At 33.8% G+C, this 13,566-nt stretch overlaps 1 long non-coding RNA gene across 1 annotated transcript; it reads left to right on the forward strand.

The window, feature by feature from the left end:
* The first annotated feature begins 3,867 nt into the window (after positions 1–3,867).
* On the forward strand, positions 3,868–5,030 carry LOC136974783 (uncharacterized). Its single transcript, XR_010880696.1, has 2 exons — positions 3,868–3,995; positions 4,068–5,030. It is a non-coding gene; the product is annotated as an uncharacterized lncRNA (long non-coding RNA).
* The last annotated feature ends 8,536 nt before the right edge of the window (positions 5,031–13,566 follow it).

Raw genomic sequence — 13,566 nt, forward strand, 5'->3', positions numbered from 1 at the left:
CCATGAAAAATATTGAAACAAATTTAATAATATAAAATTGCAAAACACTGTTGGATGTGGGTTAACACCTAACGAATGGTCTGTCCATGTGGAGTTTTTCAGGTGCTTTCACGTATCCTACACTGACATATGGCCAGTTTCTAATGCAAAGTCCTATTAAGAGACAGTTTGCTTATGTGTTGCATTGGTAACAACCTTTTCGATTAATCATGCAAAAAACATTTTAAGATATACAAAAATGCAACAATTTATTTCAAATCATCAAGACAAACTATCTATGGTTCCGTTTTTTGCACTAATTTTATTATTTGTGTAATTAACTCATACGTTGTTTAAGGGTTCTTTATGCCACGCTCATCCAATTTCTCATATTCTACTCATTAAATTTAAATGAAAATACGTACTGTTATGTGCATGCGAATTCATGAAAAGTTTTAAGAACTTCATTTAAATACAGTCAAACCTGTTTTTATGCGGTGGATAGGGACAGCATAAAAAAAACGCATAAAAAAATCGCACGAAACTTCACGAGTGGCTATAAAAAATAGTTTTTGCAACACAATTAAAAAAATATTTCTTTTTATACGGTCAATAGGGATCGCATAAAAAAAGTCTCACATAGAAAATAACTCAAAACCGTACGAAATAGAATTTATTGACAACAGATGTCAGCACTTGACTGCATCGTCTGGACTATCGTCTGTTTTACATATTTTTGTCCAGGTGGTGTTTTTTGACTTGAAAAATAAATTATTTTATTTTTCGCATATTCATGCAATAATATTACTATAATAAGTTCATTTATGCTATAATAAGTTTATTTAGCTATAATAAGTCAACGTGAGACATGACAAATCACACGAGACTAGTCGCCAACTATACCGCACAAATAAAAAATCGCATAAAAAATCGCACAAATAAAAAATCGCACAAAAAAAGACCGCATAAAAACAGGTTTGACTGTATATGTGCATTAAGTGAATATTAAATTTGTTAATTACTATTCGCTGCATAGAATGTAATAAAACCCGAATATATTGGAAACAATTCAAATACAGTAGAGCATCGATTATCCGACCCCGATTAACTCCTTATCGGTTAACCGACCGCGTTCTAGTCGGCAAATTCAAATTCAAATGTAGTGATGTGGCGTTACAATATTTGGTTATGTCTTGGCTACTTTAATACTATTTTTGTTAAATTTTTGCATGTTTTAGCTGGCAGCACTGGCTCGACCATGAAAGGGAGGCAAGTATTTAACCCTTAGCAGAGTCGGTAGATTAACTGGTCTTTCGACTTATAGTTCAAACTTAGCTAGAGCCAATATTTGCCGCTAGTTGGCGCCACTGTTAGCAGAAGAGCCTTGTTCTTGCTTTGGATATACAGAGCTCAGTGATTTCAACCTATAATAATTGTTTTTTTTAGCTACATAAAAATGCCAACGTGCTTTGAGCCAGGATGCAAGGCAGGATATAAGTCATCGAACGAGAAGAGACATTTCTTCTGTGTTCTTAGCGATAAGATTGAGAAGTGGATGCGATGCATTCCACGAGACGACAAGATGCTAACAAGTAAATGTTATGTTTGTGATGTACATTTTGCGAGTAGATTTATTTTAAAAACCTACTCCCATGTTATAAATGGAGAGAAAGTAGAAATTCCACGAGATCGCTGGGCATTAACGTCGGATGCATATCCATCAAACTTCCCTAATTGTCCTAAGTACATTAGTAAGTCTGTACCTCCAAAACGATCAACGCGATGTCTCACAAGAAATGAAGAACCATCTACGAAGAGATACCGAAAAGTCAGTACCAAAGATAAATATTTATATGTTTTTTATGTAATCTTAATCCTTAGTGAGCCATGTAACTTTTTGCCCTTGCCTGAGTTGCAGTGGGTCTCCTTGACCCTGTGTTTTAATATAAATTTTTCGATTGGAAGCTTAAGACATCTAGTCTAAGTAAAATCAAATAAAAAAACGTTCTAATCTCATGTTGATCGGGCCGAAAACTTGGAAAAATATAATTTTTTTCAGTATTTTTAAGGAACATTTTATATTTAAAAAATGCTAACTAAAGATTGAGCTGGGTTTGTGAGACCCACTGTGATTCACTGAGGGCTATCTCTCTGTGGCCTAACTTTCCTTATAAATACTTTAAGATTAATTGTCTGATTTTTTTATATTTTTTTATCAATCATTAGATTTGCATGATACACACTCCCAAGTAACAACTGTAGAAAATGAAATAGAAGAACCCTCCACATCTGAAGCAGCAACTACACAGCATCCTGAGCTGTTATATATCAATAAAATCTCTGCTTTGCAGTCTGAATTGTTAAAAGTCAAAGAGGATTTGTATCGGTGCAGAAAGCAAAAGATGATCTATAGGAAGAAACTGAAAACTCTTCAAACAGAAAATCTCAAGCTTCATCAAGAAAATGCTGAACTTAAAATAAAACAGTTGTCAGCTGATAAACTTGATTCCTTACCACCGAGACAGAAACTTGTAATAGAGCACATGCTGAAAGCATGCCATATAAAAAGCAAAAAGGGTATGAGATATGACATTAATTGGTTACTTGACTGTTTGCTTTTAAAAATTAGGTCACCATCTGTCTATGAATTTTTGAGAAATAATGATTACTTGCCTTTACCTTGTCAGTCTACACTGCATCAATATATCAGAGGCATTAATGCCAAATTTGAATTTGATGAAGATCTTTTTGTTATTTTAAAGTCAAAATTGGAGACTATTCCACAAACAGAATGCCAGGGAGTTTTAATTTTTGATGAAATTACACTTCAAAAACATATAGAACTTTCAAAAGCTACTGGTGAAATGATTGGACTTGTTGATTGTGGTGATAATTCTGTGTTGCCACAGAGTGAATTTACAGCAGGTGATCATGGCCTAGTGTTTATGTTCAGACCTCACTTTGCTAGTTGGGTACAATGTATTGGCACATTCTGTTCAAAAAGCTCTGTCCCAGGTTCTACTGTTGCAAAACTTATTTTGCAAGCAATTATTCATTTAGAGCAGTGTGGTATAATAGTCAATGCAATAGTTTGTGATGGTGCCAGCACAAACAAAGCAGCTTTAAAAGCTCTAGGAATTTGTGCAGACACAAATAATATACAATGCTCATTTACAAATCCTGCTGCAGATAGACAAGTACTGGCAATTATTGATGTACCACATATTTTAAAATGTATGCGAAACAATCTTTTGAAAAGTAGATACTTTCAGGTAAAACTAAGAAAATAAAGTGTTTTCACCTAATTTATAATATAAGCCATTGCATTATTCTTCATTTTTACTTTTAGTTTCCTGAAGGAAGGGTAGAATTACAGCATTTTAAAGCAGTTGTTGATGAAGATTCCAAATTACCAAAGGGATTAAAGGCATGTCCCAAAGTAACTGAAATACATGTTAATCCCAATAACTTCCAGAGAATGAGTGTATTGCTGGCAGCTCAAGTAACACTTTTTTTTTTTACTTATATAATCTGATTTGATAAGAATACTTTTATTTATCTCATTTCTTTATAGATATTTAGTAATACTTTTGCTGATGCTATGCTGTTTTATAAACAGCGTGAGGTTGCTAGCCTAAAGAATGCAGATGTTACAATAAGTTTCATACGTCGCATCAATGCTCTTTTTGATGCTTTAAATCGCAGATTGCCACAGGATGGAATCAGACATGATTCAAATGATCTCAAGGTAATAGTAATGATTCACTAGGAAAAACTATAAATGTTTTAATAAACAACTTTTTTAAAATAGGTTATTGAAGAATCTCTAGAATGGTTAAATAGATGGGAAACATTCAGATTACAGATTGAAAAGCAGTGATCAAAAGGGATTTTTGAGCCACCAGACAGCAGAAAATCTACGCTTGACGCTAACTAGTATCTCAGCACTCATTAAACAATTGCTTCCAAACTCATATTATATCTTGACAGCTCACTTTAATCAGGATCCATTAGAGGTAAAACTGACTTAGTGTAATGATTATATAATCTTGTATTAAACTCTTAACTTATGTTTTCTTTTCAATTAGCGTTTCTTTGGAATGATAAGACAAGGAAGTGGAAGCAATTCTCATCCCACAACAGTACAGTTCTTATACCTGTATAGACTGATGACTGTGTACAGTTTGGTTCGTCCTCCCAAACGAGCATCAGTTCAAACTGATCCCGGATCTTCCCTTGTTACTTTAAAAAATCTTCTTCAGAGTCATAAAAAACCATTTAAGGAAGTTCAAGAACAATTGGAAGAACATTTACAAAATTTGCTTTGTAATCCAAGCCTGCCCTGTGGAGATCCTACTGATAATGAATTATTAGATCACGATTATTGCGCACCAGAAACATTTAAGTTTATTTTACATTATTTAGGAGGTTACATTGTTCGTTATCTGCTGCCATCACTTGGTTGTGATGAATGCAAAAATATATTAACAGCAAAACCTGAAGATGCTGCACCAGAGAAGACATTTACATTCATCAAATCTCGAGGTGGTTTGTTATATCCAAGCTATAAGCTTTGCCAATTGATGTACTGGGCAGAAAGCAAAGTGTGTGAACAATTAACAAACCCAAACATGAATGTTTATTTTTCAATAATGGATAGTATATTAAATCAGTGTTCTGTTACATTGATGATAGGATGCCACAATGCTGGTCACAAGTCCTACTTGACCTCCAGATTTTTGCACTTTTTTGTTACCTGTCGATTGCATTTTTTCACGCGAACGATTAATCAATCATTTATTTCATCAATTGAAAGTAAAAAACATAGAAAAATTTCTCACTTAAAGTAAATTTTAATAGCGCAAATAATAATAATTATTATTATAATTATGTGTAATATAATTTGTTTGTACGTATAATAAATTTTTAACGTATAATAAATTGGCATAATAGCACAATTTAATAATTGTACTATTATGTCAGTTTTGTTCCTTGTCATTTATTTAACTGAATATCAATCTTTATTAAATAAACATTTCTCAGCGATGGAAGGTGTTTAATGTTTTATTAAGTTTATTTATTTATACATAAACCTGGTTTTGGGTTTAAATAAAAGCCTTTTCATTCTTATAATAAAATTCATAGAAAATTATGAAATCGAACTCGAAGGTTATATAACTTTCAATAAAAAAAAAATATTCGACCTCATTGCGATGCGATCTAGCGCTCTTGTAGTGATTGCAGTGCCCCTGGTGGTAACATTTGTCTCTAGTTGATTTCAACTACTAGCGAAGATAGGAAGTCGAAAGACCAGTTAATCTACCGACTCTGCCCTTAGCCTGCCGTTTGCCACGCCCCCTTATTTTGTAAAACGGCCAAGGTCAAAATAGGTGAATCAGGCAATATTATTTTAAAAATTCACTAAAAATTAAATTATTATTTTATTCATATGAAAAAAATTACATATATTTATCAATATAGTTAGTTTTAAATACGACATATTTCAATAAAGTTTGTTTGAAACATTTATGAGAAAAAAATAATAATATATGATAACTGACATTCAGACTTGAAAATTTGTTACTATTTGTCAAAATTAACATTGCCTGCTTACTCCATTCTTATTGTCACTGAGCCAATACGACGTAGAATATTGTTCTGTACAATTTGATATAACATTTATGCATGTACGTTTATTCGTTGTGAAATTATCGCACATTATATCAAACATTTGTTTAAAATTTGAACTTTATTCTGCTTTCAACTAATATAATGAACTAATATACTTTATTCATTTTATATCAAACAAGATTATTTATTTTCGTAATAAACATATGATTACCAGTAGCAATAGATGTAACATTTTCGGATATTTTAAATTTAAAAAATAATTAAAAATTAAAAATTAAAAAAATATATAAAATATCAGAACTGAAGGTCATAACTTGAATATTTATGATGCATTAACATATTATAGCTGAATAAACTTATTATAGCATTAATGAACTTATTATAGTAATATTATTGCATAGATATGCTAAAAATAAAATAAAAAATAATCAGAAAATGAAAAATTAAGGAAAAACTATCGATAATTAAAAGTTTTTTTAATCGACAGAACACCACCTGGACAAAAATATGTAAAACAGACGATAAACAAGACGATACCATCAAGTGCTGACATCTGTTGTCGATAAATTTTATAAAAATCGATTTTTAACAGGGTAACGATGAATCGGTACCCTGGCCGTTTTGCGAAACAATTAGGGTAACGATAGATCGGTACCCTGGCCGGGAAAGGGTTAAACCAGGCCTAATACACTATACTTATAATGTATTTTTCCATACCTTTCGGTTATCTGACTTTTCAGTTATCCGACCAACCCCAGTCTCCAATTAAGTCGGATAATCGATGCTCTACTGTATATGCATTTTAGTATAGAAGCTTTAATTATAGGCGCTCCTAACACTTGGCAAATAAACTGCGCAAATATTCTATGAAAATATATTGAAAAATTAAGCGGAATCAACATGAATTCGTGATGATTGTTAACTATATTCATTTTTTAATAATCAGTCTAATTGGTTTTTTAATTTTAATTTTGTTTGCGTGAACTGATTTTCTAATCAGATCTAGCAGACGATATTGGATTTCTATAAAACTTAATTAGAAAATTAAGGTAAATTTTAAAAAATTAAATTGATTTATGAGAAAAGAAAACGCAACATTTGAGCGATTTTCCGATAGAGGATAACTCCAAGAGAACTACCAACGGGAAACTAGCCCTTTTGCTTTTCCCGCTTTGCTTAAATACATGAGCCAATCACAGCCCAGCACACGGGCTGTGATAGGCTCATGTATTTAAGTGACGCGTACAACACGGATTCATATAACACTGAACTTATCTACCGTGTTATAGAGGGCTCTACTGTAGACATTTTAGTGTCTAGATTGTGTCATGTTGGCATATATCTAAACATGGAAGATGAAAAAAGACTGACAGCCATTGTAGAGGAAATTATCATACTGTGTGGCTAAAGACGTAGCTTTCGCCAATCCACTGTAAGTTGAGTGATAGCTGCAGCAAAGAAACTAATAATATAAGCCATTGATCGCGCTGTTTGTATATCTGTAACAGAATGTTTAGAATGGCCACTAAAGGCGTCCAAATTAAAAATAGACTTAGTACAGTGGTGTTTCATATAACGTACGCCTCGAATAACGGACTTTCTGCAAACATGTGTGAATGATGTTTCCACTCGTTTGCCGTTGCCAATGATAATCTGCTATTTTTAGATGTTTTCCCCTCCTTGGCTTCCCAGAATAGCTTCTTGATGTAGGTATTTTGGGAGTCTTTGAAAACAGTTGCTCTTTAGCTGCAGAAGAGTAAGTTGTTTTATTTTTCTTCTTTACAAGTAGCCCCTGACGGTCGAGCTACTTGGCCGCCTGAAGTACAGAGCTCCCGTTGGGATTCGGCTTGCTCCCTTGTTTATTACGTACATCATCACCTCAGTGCAGGGTATTTACATTTATTCAAGTGTTCTGCAAATAATGGCTTCTAAATAAACAGAAAGGTGATTTCAATTGAAACGAAGCAAGAAATCATCAGAAGGAGTGAAAGTGGTGTAAAACAGTGTGACCTTCTCAAAGAGTTTGGTATCAGCAATACTACCAAGGCAATTCTTCGAAATTCAGTCCAAGAATTAGCCTCGAGGATATCGGAAGAAAATACAGTGAAAACTGCTTAGGCGACCACCTGCATTCGACAGGCACCTGTCAAAACGGGCAAAAATTTCTGGCACGGAATAGTTCATACATAGAGTTTTCGTATAAGTTACCCGTATTAAACGACTACCTGTGTAACGTGACCGCGGGCCTCGATTTTTGGTCTGAAACAACATACTGCAACTGTAATAATCGACCACTTCCGCGATATATCTGGTCTAAACTATTGTTCGAACCACCTCGGGCACTTCTTCACCCTTGAAATTAGGTGCAGGAGTTAATGAATTAGTTTAGAAACAAAGGAAATTCATTTCAGTTTCTTCGAAATTGTCCGTAAAACGAAAGAAAGTGCTGTCGTTTGAAAATCGTGTTAAAGTTATCACAGAAAGTTAAAATAGTTTATCACAACGGTAATTTAGCTACGAAGTTTAACTGTGGGATAACGAAATTTATTTACCGTGATCTTATCGTTAGATAAAATTTATTTTATTTATTTATTTATTTTTTCACGCTCATATACAGTACATGTGTGATAAATAGTTTTCTGTATTAACCTACTTTATTTCCACGATATTTTTAGAAAAATAATATCTAAGTAATTTTCGAATGCAAAATATTCAAAAAACAATAAACGCATTAACGCAAAAATCAGTTTTACAGGCAACGTTCCTCTTTTGATTCCGCCATTGTCATTGGACAATCACGGAATGTAATTAAAATCTTATTATGAGAAAAAATAATAAAATCGTTTTATTATTAATTAATAATTTTTCTTATTCTTCTTAACAAAATATTAAATAATAAAAATATAGTATTTTTGAAGTTAAAATGAGATTAAACTAACGAAAACCAAAACCAAAGTAATGGAGAGATATGACGCGCTTGTATATCGATGACTTAATACACGTAACTGAGGAGCGAACGAAAAGAACCGAGTTGAATTAATTAAGTCAGAAAAAAGAAAGTGCGCATTATAATCGAGAAAATGCGAGTACTGTATTAATCTTTAAAATATTGGTATTAAATCTGTCTTATAAAATCACGACGACTCACGTAAATTGAGTTATCCGACAAGAATAAAATAGAATACTAATATAGCTCTATCGTTGAAAACTTGCTTATTTTTGCGCGCCTCGAGTCTTGCTTAGAAATGAATAAAAAGTGCGCAAAATACGTACGGAAATACGGTATTACGGCACCACCTGTGTTGGACGACCACCTGTCTATAAGACCACTTTTTGAACGAACTGTGGGTGGTCGCCATAAACAAGTTTTACTGTAATCAATTAACGATTGTAATAGCAGATTTTAGAAGTTTTCGGCATAACCGATGTAAGACATATTGGGCGATAGGCCTTATGATCCTTTCTCGAAACGGCTTCATCAGAGAAGAACATCATTGAAGAAAAACGAATTTGTCGGCTACAATCGGAGGAATATATTTCAAAATTTAGTGGAAGTAATACGCTCAGTTCTATTGTGGAAGATGGAGGGTATGTTGTCGAGGGTCTAATTTTCAGAGGAGATTTTTCTTACGGCTGTCTGAATTTTATACAAGCGAAATATTGACAAAGTATTGCTGGCATAAATATCTGAGTTGAAGGAGTGGTATCTGAGTAGAGTATATTAATTAATATGAAATAAATGCTTAAACTGCGTTTTAAGTCGTTGTCTACAATGTAAATGCGATCGTCGCCTTCGTTATATTGAAGAGCTTCAGTTTAATTAGAAAATATTGGTAGAAACTGCAAATTGGTCCAAGGGTTGTGAGCATTGTCTTGAATGATTTCGTGGAAAAAACTTTTTATTTCAGTTTTGAATTAGAATAATATTGCTGTTAAGTTGCTTTATATGTAAGTACAGTAAACCCCCCTATAACACGGGTTAATATAACACGTATTCGTATAACACGGCTAAGAAATTGCGATCGTGTTCGTATAACACGCTAAAAGAAACTCGTATAACACGGTTAAACGTCATCGCCGACTCGTGTCGCGACAGGATTGGTCGAATCTGGACTAATAGCAGATATTGTACTCTACAAACCGTTGAGTTTAAATGAGCAGCCTATATGAGGACCTACTATAAAACCATTTTAAATGAGGACCTACTATAAAACCATTTATTATTTAATGCCCATAAAAATTATATTTATAATAGCAGATACGCCCGGCGTTGCTCGGGCAAAAGTAACGATAGCGAAGATTAAGATTATTACGTTACAGTCACAGAAGAAAAAGAGTAATTTCGTCAACAAAGTAGATATTTCTAAAGAAAGGTCGAATTTGAAAATCGAATATTCTAATATTGTTCGATTTTCACGACGTGTTCTGATTATATTGTTCGATTTTCATCGAATGTTCTAATGAAGAAAAGTCGAGAGAAACCGAACTAATCTGTTTAGATTTGAAAATCGAATATGTTCCAACGTATTACTTTTTTCTTTTTTCTTTTTTTCCAGGGCCCGTAAATCTTGCACGTCGTTTTCTCTTGTTCTCCATTGTCACTTAACACTTCCATTGTTGACAGTTCCATTGTTACTTAACACTATCATTGTTACTTAACACTTTGGTACTTAAATTTGGTACCCTGTGTACCGAATTTCAACTCTCAACTCTTAACCGTTTTTAGCTTAAATGAAGATTATTACGTTACAGTCAACCTTACCCGTTTTCACAGAATGCAAGAATTGGGTCCCCCTGTTTCCAGACTAATTACAGAATTTTTAGACGGGTCTAAAAATATGTTCGATTTCCCGCAAAAACGAAAAAAAACTGCATCTGCGTCTTGCACGTCGCTTTCTCTTAACACTTCTATTGTTGACACTTCCATTGTTACTTAGCACTTCCATTGTTGATGGAAGTGTTAAGACTTAATCCTGTCCCTCTCCCCGTGGAGAAGAATTTCGAAAAATCCCTTCTTAGTGTGCGTTCTCGTGACGTACCCTAACTGTGTACCAAATTTCAACTTTCAACCGCTTACCGTTCGGGCTCTGCGCTGATTATTATTATTATTATTATCAACTCCTCTCGATTATATATGTAGGTTAATGATGTTTTCAAAGTTCAGCGAATTTTTCGCAGAAAAATAACTTATCGGGAAACACGCGCCCGCCGTTCGATGAGCCGCTCCGTGACGAACACAAGCTTAAGCAATGGCGTCGTCGAACGGTGCACACTCGGTAAGTAATCCTACAATTTTTTGTTTATAGCATAGTTTATATGGATTATTCCCAAACAATTATATACGTGATTTGGAAATGTTGAGTCAAATTAGTCTAGAGTCGATTAATTTTATGGAAGAAAAGCTTTCAAACAGCCGTAGCCCCTAAACTGCACAAGTGTCGGGTTGTGATTTGCTCATGTATTTAAGTGACTCGTATAACACGGAACTCATATAACACGGAACGTATCTACCGTGTTATAGGGGGGTCTACAGTACATAGGATTTTCACGAAATTTTTGTTTGAGCCAGTATTTACTTAGAATATTTCTAAAGTTTCTAAATAGAAGGCTCTTACATTTTTCATCGTTTCAGCTTATCTTCTTTAATTTTAAAAATTTGTTTCTGGTGGATTTTAAAAATGTGTAGAAAAACTTCACTTTTTGTTGTAGAGAACTAGCAATTTGCAAAGTGATTAAAGCCAAGCTCAAGATTGGCGACGACGTACTCTGTTGGAGGAGGCAAAGTACTTATTTTTACGTGTTGAGAAGCTAATAATTTGATCCGCTGTATGAAAATAGAATATTTTGCAAGAAGAACTGTTCGACAGGTTCTATAAAATGACAGCTAGGTAAAGGGATTTTACAAAATATTTTTGGTTTTTTTAGCACGCTTCCCGGTACTGGAGAACTGCTTATGTTAGAACTTTTGCCTGTCTGTCAGATTTCCACGCGCAGGTGCAATGACTTCACTTTCGACTTTCGTTACCTAAGTGTTGTTTCATTCAAACCATTTACTGCGCATGTCCATGAACTTGCGCAAAAGAAAACTGAATATTTGCGTTTACGGTCACTGTAAGCTATATTAAAAACTACCCGATTAGTATAATGTATTATATTAAATTTTATAATAATAATAATTATCATCATTATAATGTATTTATTTTGAAAAATATAATTCGTCCAACAAAACCTTAAATACTCCAATTAACTATGTTTATAAATCATCAAACGTTTTCGACCCAATCTGGGTCTTCCTCAGGCTATCGTAGTAAGAAATACACCAACGTGTGAAATGGAACATGCAAATCGAATCCAATGCGATTCAAATTACGAATAAAACGGTTGAGATTTTTAAAAATATTTTATTTGCTATTCTGAAGCGTGTTATCAGATGGACTTGACTAGTCTTATTTTCAAATTTTCACTACCTAATTCCAATCTGGGTGAATAAATTGAAGATATTTGTCGAGATGTGTAAGTATTGAGACATGATCAGCACATACAGAAATAATAATAATATGAAATTGAAGAATTTTTACAGCAAATATCTAGTCATTGTGTCCAAACTGGCTACTGGTTATGAAAATTTATATGCTTTGATTTATAAATTGTATCAAAGCTTATAAATCACAGCCAGTATTGGGTATGTTGTATTAATATATAAATATTTTCGAACTATTCGTCATGAATATAAGTGATAAGCAGGGAGTCAGGGGTTAATCTCTTCTTGACCACTTAATCTGCACGAACTGGTAAAGCCCGACTTCGGTGTCATTTCGGATGGCTAGGAGGGCAAAACGTGAGTGGGGAGGTCGTAAATCAGTCAACAGGTGTCCTTTGATTGACAGGAGAAATAACAACATTAACATTTATTCTAAATCTAAAGGTAGGATGTACAGGATAAATATGCGATTAAATACAAGTACAAATACTCCTATCGGGAGGAGAGCCAAAAAGTTTCTAGCCCCCTAAATACCTCTCTTATGCGTAGCGGAGAGTCGATTCGACAAACTTCGTTGTATGGAAGGGTCATTGTCGTGGATTTTCTTCCAACGGGTGTCTTCTCTTCTTGGGTCCAGTCCGACGTATGGAGGTCCCGGGAGACGGGATGCGCACGATGTCCCGATATCACTTCCCGTTGAATCGCTCTCCTCGAGTTCCGACGACTCTCGCTTTTTATCTCCTTAACGTGGAAAAGGGGGTCACATGACAGTCAAAAGTTGACACAACAGCGCTGAGTTGGCACTTACGTGTCAATTTTCCTGTCATATTCTTATCAAAACGGTGATGATGATCTAATTTTTCACCCTGCGCGTTCTTTCGTCGGATTTGTTACAATTTTTGACAAATAGGAAGTTCTGTCAAATGCATAAATTCGCGGCTTTCACATGTACTTTAATAAAGTTGGAATTTTTAAATAAAATGCCGCCGTCTTTCGATTAGAAATAAAAATAATTAGATATAGATTAAACGTTATTTTTCAGTAATTCCTTGAGTATGTATGGAATATTTTATTTTTAGCTTTCAGAGAAATCGTACAGACTGTCATACAGTACATATTGTTAAAAAGAAAATAGGTAATAAAAAAGTCTCATTTCTGGCTGAATACAGATTAACAAAAAAGAAAAAACACATAAAGACACTGTGAAGAAATGTGACTATTTCACAGTACTCAGTCAATAAAAGAACAAAGCACTATGAAACATTATCGAATAAAAAATGAAATAGCAAAGGTATTTCTGAGTAGGAAGAGAGCTGTGTCAGTCTATGTCAACCTGATGTAAAACACTATAAAACATTATCATCAACAACAGAAATATGTAAGAGTGTGACGTAACTCATCTTAGTGTGGCAAAGCTGTCTTATTAGGAAATATTTCATGAAAAACTGCTTTCAAAATGTGAAGTATAAACGTTT

Source organism: Centruroides vittatus, unplaced genomic scaffold (assembly GCF_030686945.1).
Source record: "Centruroides vittatus isolate TY-2023 unplaced genomic scaffold, ASM3068694v2 contig_356, whole genome shotgun sequence".
Lineage (NCBI taxonomy): Eukaryota > Metazoa > Arthropoda > Arachnida > Scorpiones > Buthidae > Centruroides > Centruroides vittatus.